At 40.6% G+C, this 14,662-nt stretch overlaps 1 protein-coding gene across 5 annotated transcripts in view; it reads right to left on the reverse strand.

Moving 5' to 3' along the window:
• mical2b (microtubule associated monooxygenase, calponin and LIM domain containing 2b) overlaps positions 1-14,405 on the reverse strand; it is a 95,706-nt gene extending 81,301 nt beyond the window's left edge. For 2 of the 5 annotated variants that reach the window (XM_055933545.1, XM_055933544.1), the window contains exon 1: positions 14,216-14,402. The gene's annotated coding sequence lies outside the window, so the exon portion shown is untranslated. Of the gene's footprint in view, positions 1-14,215 lie in introns of all 5 variants that reach the window. The other 3 variants (XM_055933546.1, XM_055933547.1, XM_055933548.1) reach the window with 2 other exon arrangements.
• Positions 14,406-14,662: the final 257 nt, after the last annotated feature.

The raw sequence follows: 14,662 nt of genomic DNA on the forward strand, positions 1-14,662 counted from the left end.
AGGATATGCATATTCTTGATGAAAATCTAATTTTCAAATGGTATTAGTCACATCGGGGGGGGGGGTGGGGGGTACGGTAGAAGCTGTTTAGAAGCCTCTTGGACCTAAACTTGTTAGGAATTTTGTAAATAATAACTAAAACAATTTCTAGATTTAGATAAAACTATAACTAATTGAACTCTGCACGCCTAGTGAAAGAGATTTGTGCTGTGGGTTATAAAGTAAGCAAAAAAGGTCGTTAAACTATGGTTGAACTGATCCAACTTAGCCCTGAGATGTTTAGATAATGGAAGACCTAAAAAGTTACTCACTGCCTTATCTTGAGTTGTCTGCTAAAGTGGTAATAAATTATAGTGAGCCTTCAGGAGAATAAACCAATGGTGTCATGTGTGTGCGCTGGGGAGTTGGAATGAACTTTTGAACCTGTTTTATATTGGTCAAGAGGAGATTTATTCTGTAAACCAATGACGTCATATCTTGTATAAAAACTGTTGTTTATGGTTGAATGGGAGCGTGCGCCGAGAATAAATACTATTATCTAATTTTAATAAGACTGTATCCTGTCTATTTTATGTTAATAAGTATCTTACAAATTCTTATTAATTAAAATCAATCTGTCTATTTATGAGTACATAGAGGAATTATTTAATTCCCTCAACAACTTGGCGCTCCGGTATTGCTTGCCATGTGGTAGCAGAGAGAACAATCTATGACTAGGGTGGCTGGAGTGTGACAATTTTAGGGCCTTCCTCTGACACCGCCTGGTATAGGAGGTCCTTGATGGCAGGAAGCTTGGCCCCTGTGATGCACTGGGCCGTACGCACTACCCTCTGTAGTGCCTTGCGGTTGGAGGCCGAGCAGTTGCCATACCATGCAGTGATACAACCAGAGGTCATTTTGCAGGGCTCTGGCAGTGCTCCTCCTTGCACAAAGGCGGAGGTAGCGGTCCTGCTGCTGGGTTGTTGCCCTCCTACGGCCTCCTCCACGTCTCCTGATGTACTGGCCTGTCTCCTGGTAGCGCCTCCATGCTCTGGACACTATGCTGACAGACACAGCAAACCTTTTTGCCACAGCTCGCATTGATGTGCCATCCTGGATGAGCTGCACTACCTGAGGAACTTGTGTGGGTTGTAGACTCCGTCTCATGCTACCGCCAGCATTCGAGAAGTGGTCTGTGATCACCACCTGCAGAACCACTCCTTTATTGGGGGTATCTTGCTAATAGCCTATAATTTACACCGGTTGTCTATTCCATTTGCACAACAGCATGTGAAATTTGTCAATCAGTGTTGCTTCCTAAGTGGACAGTTTGATTTACATTACATTACATTTAAGTCATTTAGCAGACGCTCTTATCCAGAGCGACTTACAAATTGGTGCATTCACCTTATGACATCCAGATTTCACAGAAGTGTGATTGACTTGGAGTTACATTGTGTTGTTTAAGTGTTCCCTTTATTTTTTTGAGCAGTGTATATTGATTGCAATTGTTCCCGAATGAGTGAGCGTTCATGTGTAAGGATTAGCATGTCAATTGTTATAAAGAGTATACTCTGTAGTGACTTCTGAATCGACCCCCATTTTCCCTTTGTCTAACAAGCCGCCATGCCGGTTCAGCCCCCTAGGGCATATTTCTCCCATCATTTTCATGTAACCTTTTTTAAGTTTGTTTGTTTGATTATGCATTTCTGTGAATTAATTAGTAATAAATAAATGATTTAAGACAATTGATGTATGGATGACTCATAGTGAAGACTGGGTTTGTGCAGATAACCAACAATTTACGACGTTTGGAATGAGACTAACGTGAGGTAAAATAAATAAATCATTAAATCAGAAGAATATTGATCAGATATGAAAATATCTGAAAGGTTATATTGGGAAATTATAACTTTGTAATCTGACTACTTTCCCTGGTGGCCTCGAATTCATAGTTAATTAGTTACATTATTACTCAAGTGATCGCGTAATCCCTAATTACAGGAATCTTTGATAAAAACTATAAGTCTTCAATTTAATGATAGCAAAGACACGACACATCTCCTTTGTCTTGATCACGTCGAGGGAGAGGTTGTTATCCTGGCACCACACGGCCAGGTCTCTGACCTGCTCCCTATAGGCCGTCTCATCGTTGATGGTGTTGTGCAGTCATGAGTGAACATGGAGTACAGGAGGGGACTTAGCATTCCCCGTTTGAGGATCAGCGTGGCGGATGCGTTACCTACCCTTACCACCTGGGGGCAGCCCGTCAGGAAGTCCAGGATTCAGTTGCAGAGGGAGGTGTTTAGTCCCAGGGTACACAGCTTAGTGATGAGCTTTGAGGGTACTATGATGTTGAACGCTGAGCTGTAGTCAATGAATAGCATTCTCACATAAGTGTTCCTTTTGTCCAGGTGGGAAAGGGCAGTATGGAGTGCAATAGAGATTGCATCATCTGTGGATCTGTTTGGGCGGTATGCAAATTGGAGTGGATCTAGAGTTTCTGGGATAATGGTGTTGTGAGCCATTACCAACCTTTCAAAGCACTTCATGGCTACGGATGTGAGTGCTATGGGTCTGTAGTCATTTAGGCAGGTTACCTTTGTGTTCTTGGGCACAGGGACTATGGTGGTCTGCTTGAAACATGTTGGTATTACAGACTCAGTCAGGGACATGTTGAAAATGTCAGTGAAGACACCTGCCAGTTGGTCATCACATGCCCGGAGCACACGTCCTGGTAATCCGTCTGGCACCGCAGTCGTGTGTATGTTGACCTGTTTAAAGGTCTTACTCACGTCGGCTACGGAGAGCGTGTCACACAGACATCCGGAACTGCTGGTGCTCTCATGCATGTGTCAGTGTCATTTTCCTCGAAGCGAGCAAAGAAGTAGTTTAGCTCGTCTGGGAAGGCTCGTGTCACTGGTCAGCTCTCGGCTGTGATCCCTTTGTAGTCTAATGGTTTGCAAGTCCTGCCACACATGATTTGATCTTAGTCCTGTAACTGACGCTTCGCCTGTTTGATGGTTCGGAGGGCATAGCATTGGAGGAATCCCGGAACATATTCCTTCTGTGCTAGCAAAACAGTCGTGTAGCTTAGCATCTGCTTCATCTGACCACTTTTATTGACCAAGTCACTGGTGCTTCCTGCTTTAATTTCAGCTTGTAAGCAGGAGGATAGAATTATGACCAGATTTGCCAAATGGAGGGTGAGCTTTGTATGCGCCTCTGTGTGTGGAGTAAAGGTGGTCCAGAGTATCCCCCCTCTGGTTACACATTTAACATGCTGATAGAAATTTGGAACAAACGGATTCAAGTTTCCCTGCATTAAAGTCCCTGGCTACTAGGAGCGCTGCCTCTGGATGAGCGTTTTCCTGTTTGCGTATGGCAGAATACAGCTCATTCAATGCTGTCGTAGTGCCAGCCTCTGACTGTGGTGGTATGTAAACAGCTATGAAAAATACAGATATAATTCTTAGGTAGGTAGTGTGGTCTAGTTTCTCATGAAATACAATTGCGCGAGACTTCTTTAGACATCTGGCACCAACTGTAATTTACAAAAATCCATAGTCCGCCGCCCCTTGTCTTACCAGACGTCGCTGTTCTATCCTGCCGATACAGTGTTGATGTTGATAGTGTCGTCGTTCAGCCACGACTCCGTGAAGCATAAGTTTTTACAGTTTTGAATGTCCAGTTGGTTGGTTTGTTTATTTGCTTATTTTTGTACATAATGTTGCCGCTTCTGGACTTCTAACTTCTGGACATAAAGCCTGCGATTACTCACCAGACTGGTAGAATCCAGTCTGACGAAAGATATACTGCTTTCTCAGGAACAGGCCCAGATCCCCATGATTTGCGCAAAGAGGTGGATTAAAAGGGCCCAGAGGGTGGGCTACCCTCTGAGAATTCATAGGCGAACGCATAAACCCCCACTTCCATTCTGCTAGCAAATGTGCAATCTTTGGACAATAAGAAAATCGATGACCTACGTGGAAGAACCTACAAAAGAACACAATCGATTGGGGGCACGTAAAACGTCTGCCTTCTCCGGCGCCATCCTAAGTTTGTGGAAATGTGAAATTAATGTAGATCTGATAAAAGATAATACAAAGAAAATAAACTTTTTTTGTACCATCATCTTTGAAAATACATTATGGCTCTTTTGTGCTGTTTTAGGCCAGGCACAATTTTGGCCACTAGATGTCAGCAGTGTATGTGCAAAGTTTTAAACTGATCAAATGAACCGTTTCTGTTAAATTTTGTATCAAGACTACCCAAATGTGCGTAATTGGTTTACTAATAAATGTAAGTTCATAACTGTGCACTCTGTTCAAACAATAGCATCGTTTTATTTCACTGTAAATTGGACAGTTGAAATAATATCAGATATGTCTATGTCCCGGGAACTGTTCTTGTTACTTACAACCTCATGCTAATCGCATTAGCCTACATTAGCTCAACCGTCCCAAGGGGGACCCACCAATCCTGTAGCAGTTTTAATGGCTGTGATAGGAGAAAACTGACGGACGGACCAACAACATTGTAGTTACTCCACAATACTAACCTAAATGACAGAATGAAAAAGGAAGCCTGTACAGAACACAAATATTCCAAAACATATATCCGGTTTGCAATAAGACACTAAAGTAAAACTGCTAAAAAAATCTGTCAAAGAATTGAGCTTTATGTCCTGAATACACAAGGTGTTATGTTTGGGCCAAATCCAATATGTTATGGATTTGCCTGTCATCGGCAAGGACGAGGGAGTTACGGATACAAATAAAAACAGAAGAGCAAAGCACAAGCAAGATCCTAGAGGAAAACCTGGTTCAGTCTACTTTCCAGACACTGGGAGACAAATTCCCCTTTCAGCAGGACAATAACCTAAAATACAAAGACCAAATATACACTTGAGTTCACAACATTGAATGTTCCTGAGTGGCCTAGTCACTTTTGAATTAAATCTGCTTGAAAATATATGGCAAGACTTGAAAAACGGCTGTCTATCTATAATCAGGAACTTGAAGAATTTAAAAATAGGGGTGGAAAGCTCGGACGAGACTTACCCAGGAATACCATTGGCAGCAATAACAGCTAACATGTATTGAGTCAGGGGTGTGTATACTTATGTAAATGAAATCTGTATTTAATTCAATTGCAAAATTGTCTAAAAACATGTCATCTTTGTCATTATGTGGTATTGTGTAGAAGGGTGACAATTGTTTTTATTCAGGCTATAACACAAAATGTGTTGTAAGTCAATGGGTATGAATACTTTCTGAAGGCACTGTAGGTTACCTGGACATAGCCTGAGGTAAGGAAAGAGTATACAGCAGTGGAGGCTGCTGAGGGGAGGACAGCTCATAATAAATGACTTGAAGAGTCAATCGAGTCAAACATGTGGTTGATACCATTCCATTAACTTCCTTCCAGCCATTACTATGAGCTGTCCTCCCGTCAGTAGCCTCCACTGGTATACAGGTAGAGCTAACCAAGAGTATAATGTCTGTCAAGGCACAGACAAGACATGGGTATTGGTTACAACAGCTAGATAGGGGTTGGTTTTTGCAACAAAACAGCACAAAAGCATAATGACAATGTTCTAATTTAAAACATGATGTACTAACAGTAATCCATAACTTAACGTTAGATGTAATGATCTAAAAAGCATCCTGCTTTTCAAACCTGTTACCATCCTTTACCTCAGCTGAGAGTTGGAGTAGCCAGGGCAATTTGGAACAAGCAAAGTGTTCTGTTCATGAATCCTCTGTCAGCATATGATAAAAAAGGCTGTGAATTTCAACATATGCTCTTGCTTAAGAGACCTTAAGGAAGTGTGCTTGATCACTGATAAAGGTTTGTTATTCTGACTATGTAGGTTAACCCACAAAAGCACATTTCATATACTGTACGACAATACCTCAAAATTGGACGTTTGATACAAGGCCATTGACAACGCTAAATATTTCAGATATAAGTTTGAGCTTTAGCATAAAGTTGTAGTGGAAAATTAGTTTAATGTAGAAGTAAGCTTCTAATTAGTTCAGACCAGCTGACTGAGTACTGCGCACAAAATGTGTTTACATCCGTTAGTGAGCATTTCTCCTTTTCAAGAGATAATCCATCCACCTGACAGGTGTGGGATATCAAAAATCTGATTAAACAGCATGATCATTACACAGGTGCCCCTTGTGCAGTGGACAAAAGGCCACTCTTAAATGTGTAGTTGTGTCACACAATGTCTCAAGTTGAGGGAGTGTTTAATTGATATGCTGACTGCAGGAATGTCCACCAGAGCTGTTGCCAGAATTTCTCTACCATACGCCACTTCCAACGTCGTTTTAGAGAATTTGGCAGTACATCCAACCAGCCTCACAACCGCAGACCACGTTTGGCGTCGTGTGGGCGACCGGTTTGCTGATGTCAATGTTGTGAACAGTGTGCCCCATGGCGGCAGTGGGGTTATGGTATGGGCATGGTTAAGCTATGGACAACGAACACAATTGCATTTTAATTTGAATGCACAGAGATACCAGGAGATCCTGAGGCCCATTGTCATGCCATTTATCCACTGCCATCACCTCATGTTTCCGCATAATGCACGGCCCATGTCACAAGGATCTGAACACAATTCCAGGAAGCTGAAAATTTCCCAGTTCTTCCATGGCCTGCATACTCAAACCTATTGAGCATGTTTGGGATGCTCTGGATCGACAGAGAGTTCCAGTTCCCGCCAATATCCAGCAACTTTGCACAGCTATTGAAGAGGAGAGGGACAACATTCCACAATCAAACAGCCTGATCAACACTATGCGAAGGAGATGTGTCGAGCTGCATGAGGGGAAAAAAGTGTTCACACCAGATACGGGCTGGTTTTCTGATATACCTTTCAAAAAAATACGTCTCTGACCAAGATACATATCTGTATTCCGTCAGGTTAAATCCGTAGATTAGGGCCTAATGAATTTATTTCAATTGACTGATTTACTTATATGAACTGTAACTCAGTAAAGTCTATGAAATTGTTGCGTTTTTATCTATCAAAAGAAGAGCCGACAAGTGCCTGGCCAGACAGACTGAGCCAGAAACACCTTGGAAAACACACTTCAAAAGACATGGCTCACTGGCTCTGAGCACCAAGCAAAGAGACTTCTCCCTAGACCACTACAGCCTGTATAAACCGATCTCTTTACAGTACAGGCAATTTCATAAAACAGTCTAGAGCTCATAGGATATTCTTTTTCCGTGGGGAAAATCCCAAAAGTCTCACACAAAGCATTTAGGCGTGTCAGTGGTGGTGTGGTGAAAGGGAACTCAAAGTGGTTGGCTGGAGACATGCAGGTTTTAATATGATGCTAATTAACTCCAGCACACTCAGTTTCTGCCCAGGCAGGAAACATCCCCTGGAGGAATGTCAGAGATGTGAAATATGGACCTGCTGCAGGATAGACAGGACAATTTGTAATGGAGAAAGAACAAACAGAGAAGTCCCTTTATGAAATATAATTATATTAGTCAGGTCAGTTGTTACTTTCCTCCAATCAGGAAAGGGACATAAGCCCACTTCAAAAAGAGCATTCCAGTCATATCTATGAAGTCAAATAACATTCAAACTTAGATTCAACATGAAACATGGTCATGCTCCTAGTTTATTAGCATTTACTACAGATTCCACATCATAGAAAACGTCCTGCTTGACATGAACTCCAGTCTGTCTGCCCAATGGACGGTTTATATGTTAGCCTTAATGACCGGGGGTATGTAGGTCATACTATTACCACACAGGCCGTAATGACATCTCTGGAGGACCATCGAGAGACCAAATCTATGCACATCAAACCAGATAACACCCACACCCATCCTTGGCAGGATAAGCTATAAACTAGCGATCCAGCAATCACATACTTGCTATTCCCTTGGCTTAAAGACGACATGGTCAATACCACATCTGCAGTGGCCGTACAGCATTTACTGCAATATGGCCTCTGCAGAAGTCAGAGCATTTATACTTCACTGAGCTGTTGTGAAGGAAGTGAGTTTATATAGGACCTTCCGCCCCCACCTACCGTCAACCAAACATGTCAATGCGATACAAAGTTGTCAATACAAAGTTTGAGCGGTGCGGAGCTCAATTTGCCCTCAAGGGCTTCGCAATTGCGTCACACCTTCCATACGAAGCCTCCGACCACATTTTCGGCTCATGTATAAAATTGACTTTTACTGTAATAGACACACATTCATGTAATAAGGCGAAGCGTTAACATGTGCTGAAGACTGCTACCAACCGCTAGGGTGGAAAATTAAGTATATGTGAGGGGAGAAATAGTGCGAGGGCTGGTAGAGAATGACCAATTATACTGGTAATTACTGCACAGTGCAAAGACATCCAGGAATGAATTCTTGCTTTCAGATAATGGCAATTCCACAGTAACAAAATTAGGCTGAGACTCAGATTTTTCCCATTTAAAAAAAAAATTGACATCAAAATTTAATTAACCATATAACTATGCACAATGACTACTTTGAACAATTTACACAGTCAATTATATACAAATATTTACTGGAAAAACTGTGCAGACACAAAGTTCGGTAACAGAATGACAGTATAATATACTTCAGTGTTATTCTGTTACCAGCATTTGCATTTGCACAGTTCTTCCTTATATTTCCTCTTCTACTTGAACACATGCCAAACCTTCACCGTCAAAACACCACAATATAGAAATATTTCTACAAACATCAATTACCTCAATAGTAGATCTATTGCATTATTAAAACTGCATCAAAGAGCTCTGCAGTTTATTCATACATACCAATGATAGACCAAAGTAACAGAAGTGTAAACTGACTGAGAACCCCAGGAACCTGACAGACTGCAAGCCCAGGTGTCAATAAGCAGGTAGATAAGGGAATAGGGTGGACTCAGGGTGGAAGCCAATCATATCTGGATCTTGGAGGAAAATCCATACAGGGACATTTACAACAAGTGGTCTTATCTACTATCTAATTGACTGTGGTTTACTAATAAGAGCATAATGCAGTGCTTTGTAAAATACAATCCTACAAAAGTCACACAATAAAAAAAAAACACAAGCAATCACATTGATAATACTATAAAAGGAAAAGTGTCTCCCACTCACATGCTTCTGTCTGTATGGATACTTCAGTCTCAGTCAACCTTCAGAGAGAATATATTGGCCTCAAATCTGACAGAAACCCATCTGGTTCGAGTGACACCACTAGCTCCTGATGTATTTTTGTCCTGCCTCTGTGCTGATATGCAGGCCCAGCCCTTATAAATCTCTGACTTATTCTAGTAGTGACAGAGCTTGGGTAACTGATTTTTACATGGGCAACAAGGGTGAGAATATGAAACGCTCACATCAAAAGCTAAAAGATTAACATCACGACCATAACAATGGGATTGAGGTCCTTATAGAAAAATGCTTTGGCCATTGAGCGTTTAGGATTAAAGTCACATTGACAGGAATGACAGCCAGGGAATTGGTAAACATGGGGCATATTGGTGCAGCCAGAGCCAGGTTTTTAAAAAACAGCCATGTTCCCACAAAATCTTAACCCAAATGTGACAAATACATTCATATAATGTTTCAGACTTTCAATTCTAGCCTCTATAAAATGAATAAGTAGTGCAAAGATGTATCAACACACCTTTAAGTTGGTAATAGTCCAAGGAAAATAACCGTTTTGGTAGGGATTTGTCTAACGACCTTCCACTCATACTTAAAGCTGCAATATGCAACTTTTTGGGCAACCAACCAAATTCACATAGAAATGTGATTTACAGATTTGTCATTCACATTGAAAGCAATTCTAAGTGGTAGATCTGTTTTATTTCTATGCTTTCTGTTGTTAAGCGTTGTTTTTGCATCTTACTTTTGTACACCAGCTTCAAACAGCTGAAAATACAATATTTTTGGTTAAAGAAAAGTTCACACTGCTAGTTGTCAAACCAAAATTAGGCAAACTAACCTAATTTTAGCATCCAGGAAATGACAGCCACTTCTGCATATTGCACCTTTAACTTCTCTGGGATATGTGGGACGGTAGCATCCCACTTGGCCAAAAGCCAGAAAAAATGTAGCGCGCCAAATTCAAATATATTACTATAAAAATCTTTCATGAAATCACACATGAAAAATCACCAAATTAAAGCTACACATGTTGTGAATCCAGCCAACATGTCTGATTTCAAAAAGAACTTACGGCGAAAGCACACCAAACGATTATGTTAGCTCAGTACATAGCCACAGAAAAACAGTCATTTTCCCAGCAAAAGATAGTAGTCACAAAAAGCAGAAATAGAGATACAATTAATCACTAACCTTTGATGATCTTAATCAGATGACACTCATAGGATATCATGTTACACAATACATTTATGTTTTGTTCGATAATGTGCATATTTATATCCACAAATCTCGGTTTACATTGAAGCAATGTTCAGAAATGCCTCCAATATCCGGAGAAATTGCAGAGAGCCACGTCAAATAACAGAAATACTCATCATAAACTTTGATGAAAGACACATGTTTTACATATAATTAAAGGTACACTTGTTCTTAATGCAACCGCTGTGTCAGATTTCAAAAAAACTTTACGTAAAAAGCACACCATGCAATAATCTGAGACAGCGCTCAAAAATAACAATTTCTCCGCCATGTTGGAGTCAACATAAATACGAAATTACATCATAAATATTCCCTTACCTTTGATCATCTTCATCAGAATGCACTCCCAGGAATCCTAGTTCCACAATAAATCGTTGTTTTGTTCGATCATGTCCATTACTTATGTCTAAGTAGCTACTTTTGCTAGCATGTTTAGTGCACATGTCCAAACGTTTGCGCAAATGCAGGCAAACTCGGACGAAAACTTCAAAAAGTTATATAACAGGTCGAATAAACTGGTCAAACTAAGTAGAGAATCAGTCTTCAGGATGTTGTTATCATATATATCCAATAACGTTCCAACCGGAGCATTCCTTCGTGTCTGTAGAAGTTATGGAACGCAAGGCAATATCATGAGGAAAGCACGTGACCAGGAACTGGCAATCTGCCAGACCACTGACTCATTCCCCTCTCATCCGGCCCCACAACACAGCATAAGCTTCAATCCACGTTCTACAGACTGATGACATCTAGTGGAAGGCGTAGGAAATGCAAACAAATCCATATCTTAAAGGGAACTGAATAGGCGATGAGTTGAACGTTACCCGTCTCAGAATTCTCACTTCCTGTTTGGATTTTCTCTCAGGTTTTTGTCTGCCATATGAGTTCTGTTAAACTCAGACATCATTCAAACAGTTTTAGAAACTTCAGAGTGTTTTATATCCAATAGTAATAATAATATGCAAATATTAGCATCTGGGACAGAGTAGGAGGCAGTTCACTATGGGCACTCAATTCATCCAACAGTGAAAATGCTGCCCCCTATCACAAAGAAGTTAAGCTCCTTGTGCCAATTGTTTTTCTAGTGGTCATTTACAGAAAGCATGTTTTGAAAGGGGCTTTTCAGTTCTGACAAGAGCAATATACAGATAATTGACAAAATATGGGAACACTTGCGTAAATGAGGGATACAAAGTATATTGAAAGCAAGTGCTTCCACACAGGTGTGGTTCCTGAGTTGATGAAGCGCTTAACATCCGATCAGGCTTATGGTCATGTACAAAAATGCTGGGCAGGCCATTATTTTGGCTACCATGGCTATGCCCCCCGTCATGACGTTGGCCTGTGGGTAAGGTTTATGACCCCCCACCCATAAATACCTTTCTCCCTTCCCTCTCTCTTGACTCTACAGAGGGACTCTTGAATAGCCTTTGTTAAACATAGAGAGTCTGGGAACATCAAACAAGTGGAGGGAAAGGAACCATATTTCGGTAATAGAACCAGTTGAAAATATTCATTGGTACATAATGAATATGAGGTCAGTTCGTTTGTCATCTGAGACATTATGACTGATGACAGGACGACCTAAACTGTATCTGGGAAAGTCTACACATTATAGTTATCAGATTCACATGGAATTGTTGTGCAATTCAAATATAAAATTATTGGTGAAAAGATTAAATGTAATTTTATCTTCCAAATGAGAGATTTGGATTTTCATAAGGTTAGGGCTCTGCTCAATCAGCGGCCAGTCCCTGTGAAGAGACACGAGTTATAAACTATGAAACACACCCTTCCCCCTCCACTATATAAGCCCTTAACGAAAATGTAACCAACTGTTCCGCGTACATTAGGATGACGGTCCGATGTCAGAAGGATTCAGATAATAACTACAGAACGAAGCCAACCTCAGCGTGAGCTTTGGTTGCGAATGGTATGAACTTTTAACTCTTATTCGCTATAGAAGTGATACCTCCTAGCCGTTGAGTTAGCAGCGGCCGCTGTAAACGTGGGCAAGTAGAGGACATCCTGTCTACCACACAACAACGTATCCCGTTCACCACCAGAGACACTCTCCAAAGGACAAAGTACTCTGTTGGGCAACATGGCCTTCCATCTACCACCAACCTATTGAAGCGCAGCTCAGAGTAAATATTTATTGCATTTTCCTTTTCCAAATGGGCGGTAATTTAGAATGCATAAGATTCTGTATTTACGATAGAGTAGGTGCCTACGGCCCGATAGAGACACAGCTTCTCCCTTTGTTCTTCAGTCTTCCCGCTCTTTCACTCAAACCCAGGCTTCTTTTCTTTGTGTAACCATTCTGTCATATGTTCCTTCCCCTAGGGACGTTTTCCTTTATGACGTAATTTGTAATCAAGGTATGGTTCATTCTGTGTATATGTAATTCTGTGTGATTAGTTAGGTATTTAGTAAATAAATAAACTTAATTTTGTATTGCTGATTCAACTTGTTAGCCAGGGTTCGTGAAGATAACCAAGAATTTGCAACTTTCAGATGAGACTGAAATAAGGTGACGATTAATATTGACTGCTATTGATGTAAAATATTACTAGGTCTTTAAGAGTTTATTCGGAAGATAAATATTATTTATTGGTGCCCCGACTTTCTAGTTAATTACATTTACATGATTAGCTCAATCAGGACATTTTTATTACAGAGAAAGGATTTTATAGAATAGCATGTCATATCACTTAATCCGGCATAGCCAAAGACACGACACCCCATAGGATGCCAATGCCTCCATCCACAGGGCACGAGTGGTCAATGAATGGGTTGATGAGCATGATCAATTATGTAAATGATATGCCAAGGCCGTCTCATTCACCAGATCTCAACCCAATTGAAAATATATGGGAGATTCAGGAGTGGCACCCGAGACAGCGTTTTCCACCACATCAACAAAACATCAAATGATGGAGTTTCGCTTGGAAGAAAGGCATCACATCCCTCCAATAGAGTTCCAGACACTTGTAAAATCTATGCCAAGGTGCATTGAAGCGGTTTTGGCCCATGGTGGCCCAACCTCTATTAAGACACTAAGTTGGTGTTTATTTTGGCAGTTACCTGTACATTGCTGAACTGAACCCTCCCCCAAATTGAACACCCTCGCAAAATGTGCATTCACATGAATGAACACAAACGGCTCATAATGACCTGAAATGGACAAAGTCACTAACTTCTTTCTGACTGAGTTTAGTTGTAGTTCGTTAAATCCATTTGAATTCTATGACAGGTCACAGGACCAGAGACTCCTGCTCCACTCACCTCCGATCTGTTGATGGGAGGTAAACCAATCCAGTCACCATTTCCCTAACAATCATATACTAGTATTTAAATCAGACAGAGCCAAAGTGATCAAGTTGTTCACGCTCTGAAACAAGGATAATTGCGTACATTAGTTACTACAGCCTGTTGAATACGTTTTTCAGAGCAAATTGATGACTAACAGGCTTTTTGAATCGTTAAATTATCAAATATGTACCATTTAACAGACTTGACTTTCCAACAGTGCACGGTTGTAAAATATGGAGCGTGATGTTTTCAACTTGGACGGTGTAACCAAACACTATTATACCGTATTCAGAACCCGATAGCATCTCCTAAGAAATTTATAAATATTTTAGTGGCACACGTTGAACCTAAATAATACGAGCTAAAATGGAATAGAATATACAGGCAAATTGTTTAGTGTTAAAAACTCACCAGAATACAACGGAATTTTAGATAACAATCCAGTTATTCGGACAGAGGTAACGTTAGTCTACATTCACGCTCAAATGAGAGAGAGGCTGTCAGTCACTTACATCTGTGTGTCAATTGAAACTAACTTTAAAATGACAGCTGTCCAAATAAAGACGCCTTGCTTTATCCAGAATACACTTTCCTCCAGGCGTTACAAAATTCCACCGAGCAATTAACGTCAAGGTATCCAACTTCTAGCTCAGTCTGTTGACTACCGAAATATACTCACGTTGTAGCCTTCAAATGGGAGCTGTAGATAATGCCCAATGACTATTTGATAATGTCAAACAATATTTAAAAGGCGGTACTTCAGTGTAATAGCGTCCAATGGGAATCTGTACTTGGGGAAACGTAGGCGTAAATGAATACATCATTCTACACCAACTGGGAAGGTGGTATTTACCGAATACAAAAAAAAAGTTTTTATTTAACCTGTATTTAACTAGGCAAGTCAGTTAAGAACAAATTCTTATTTACAATGACGCCCTACATACGACTGGGAAAAATCT

Source organism: Salvelinus fontinalis, chromosome 9 (assembly GCF_029448725.1).
Source record: "Salvelinus fontinalis isolate EN_2023a chromosome 9, ASM2944872v1, whole genome shotgun sequence".
NCBI classification, from domain to species: domain Eukaryota; kingdom Metazoa; phylum Chordata; class Actinopteri; order Salmoniformes; family Salmonidae; genus Salvelinus; species Salvelinus fontinalis.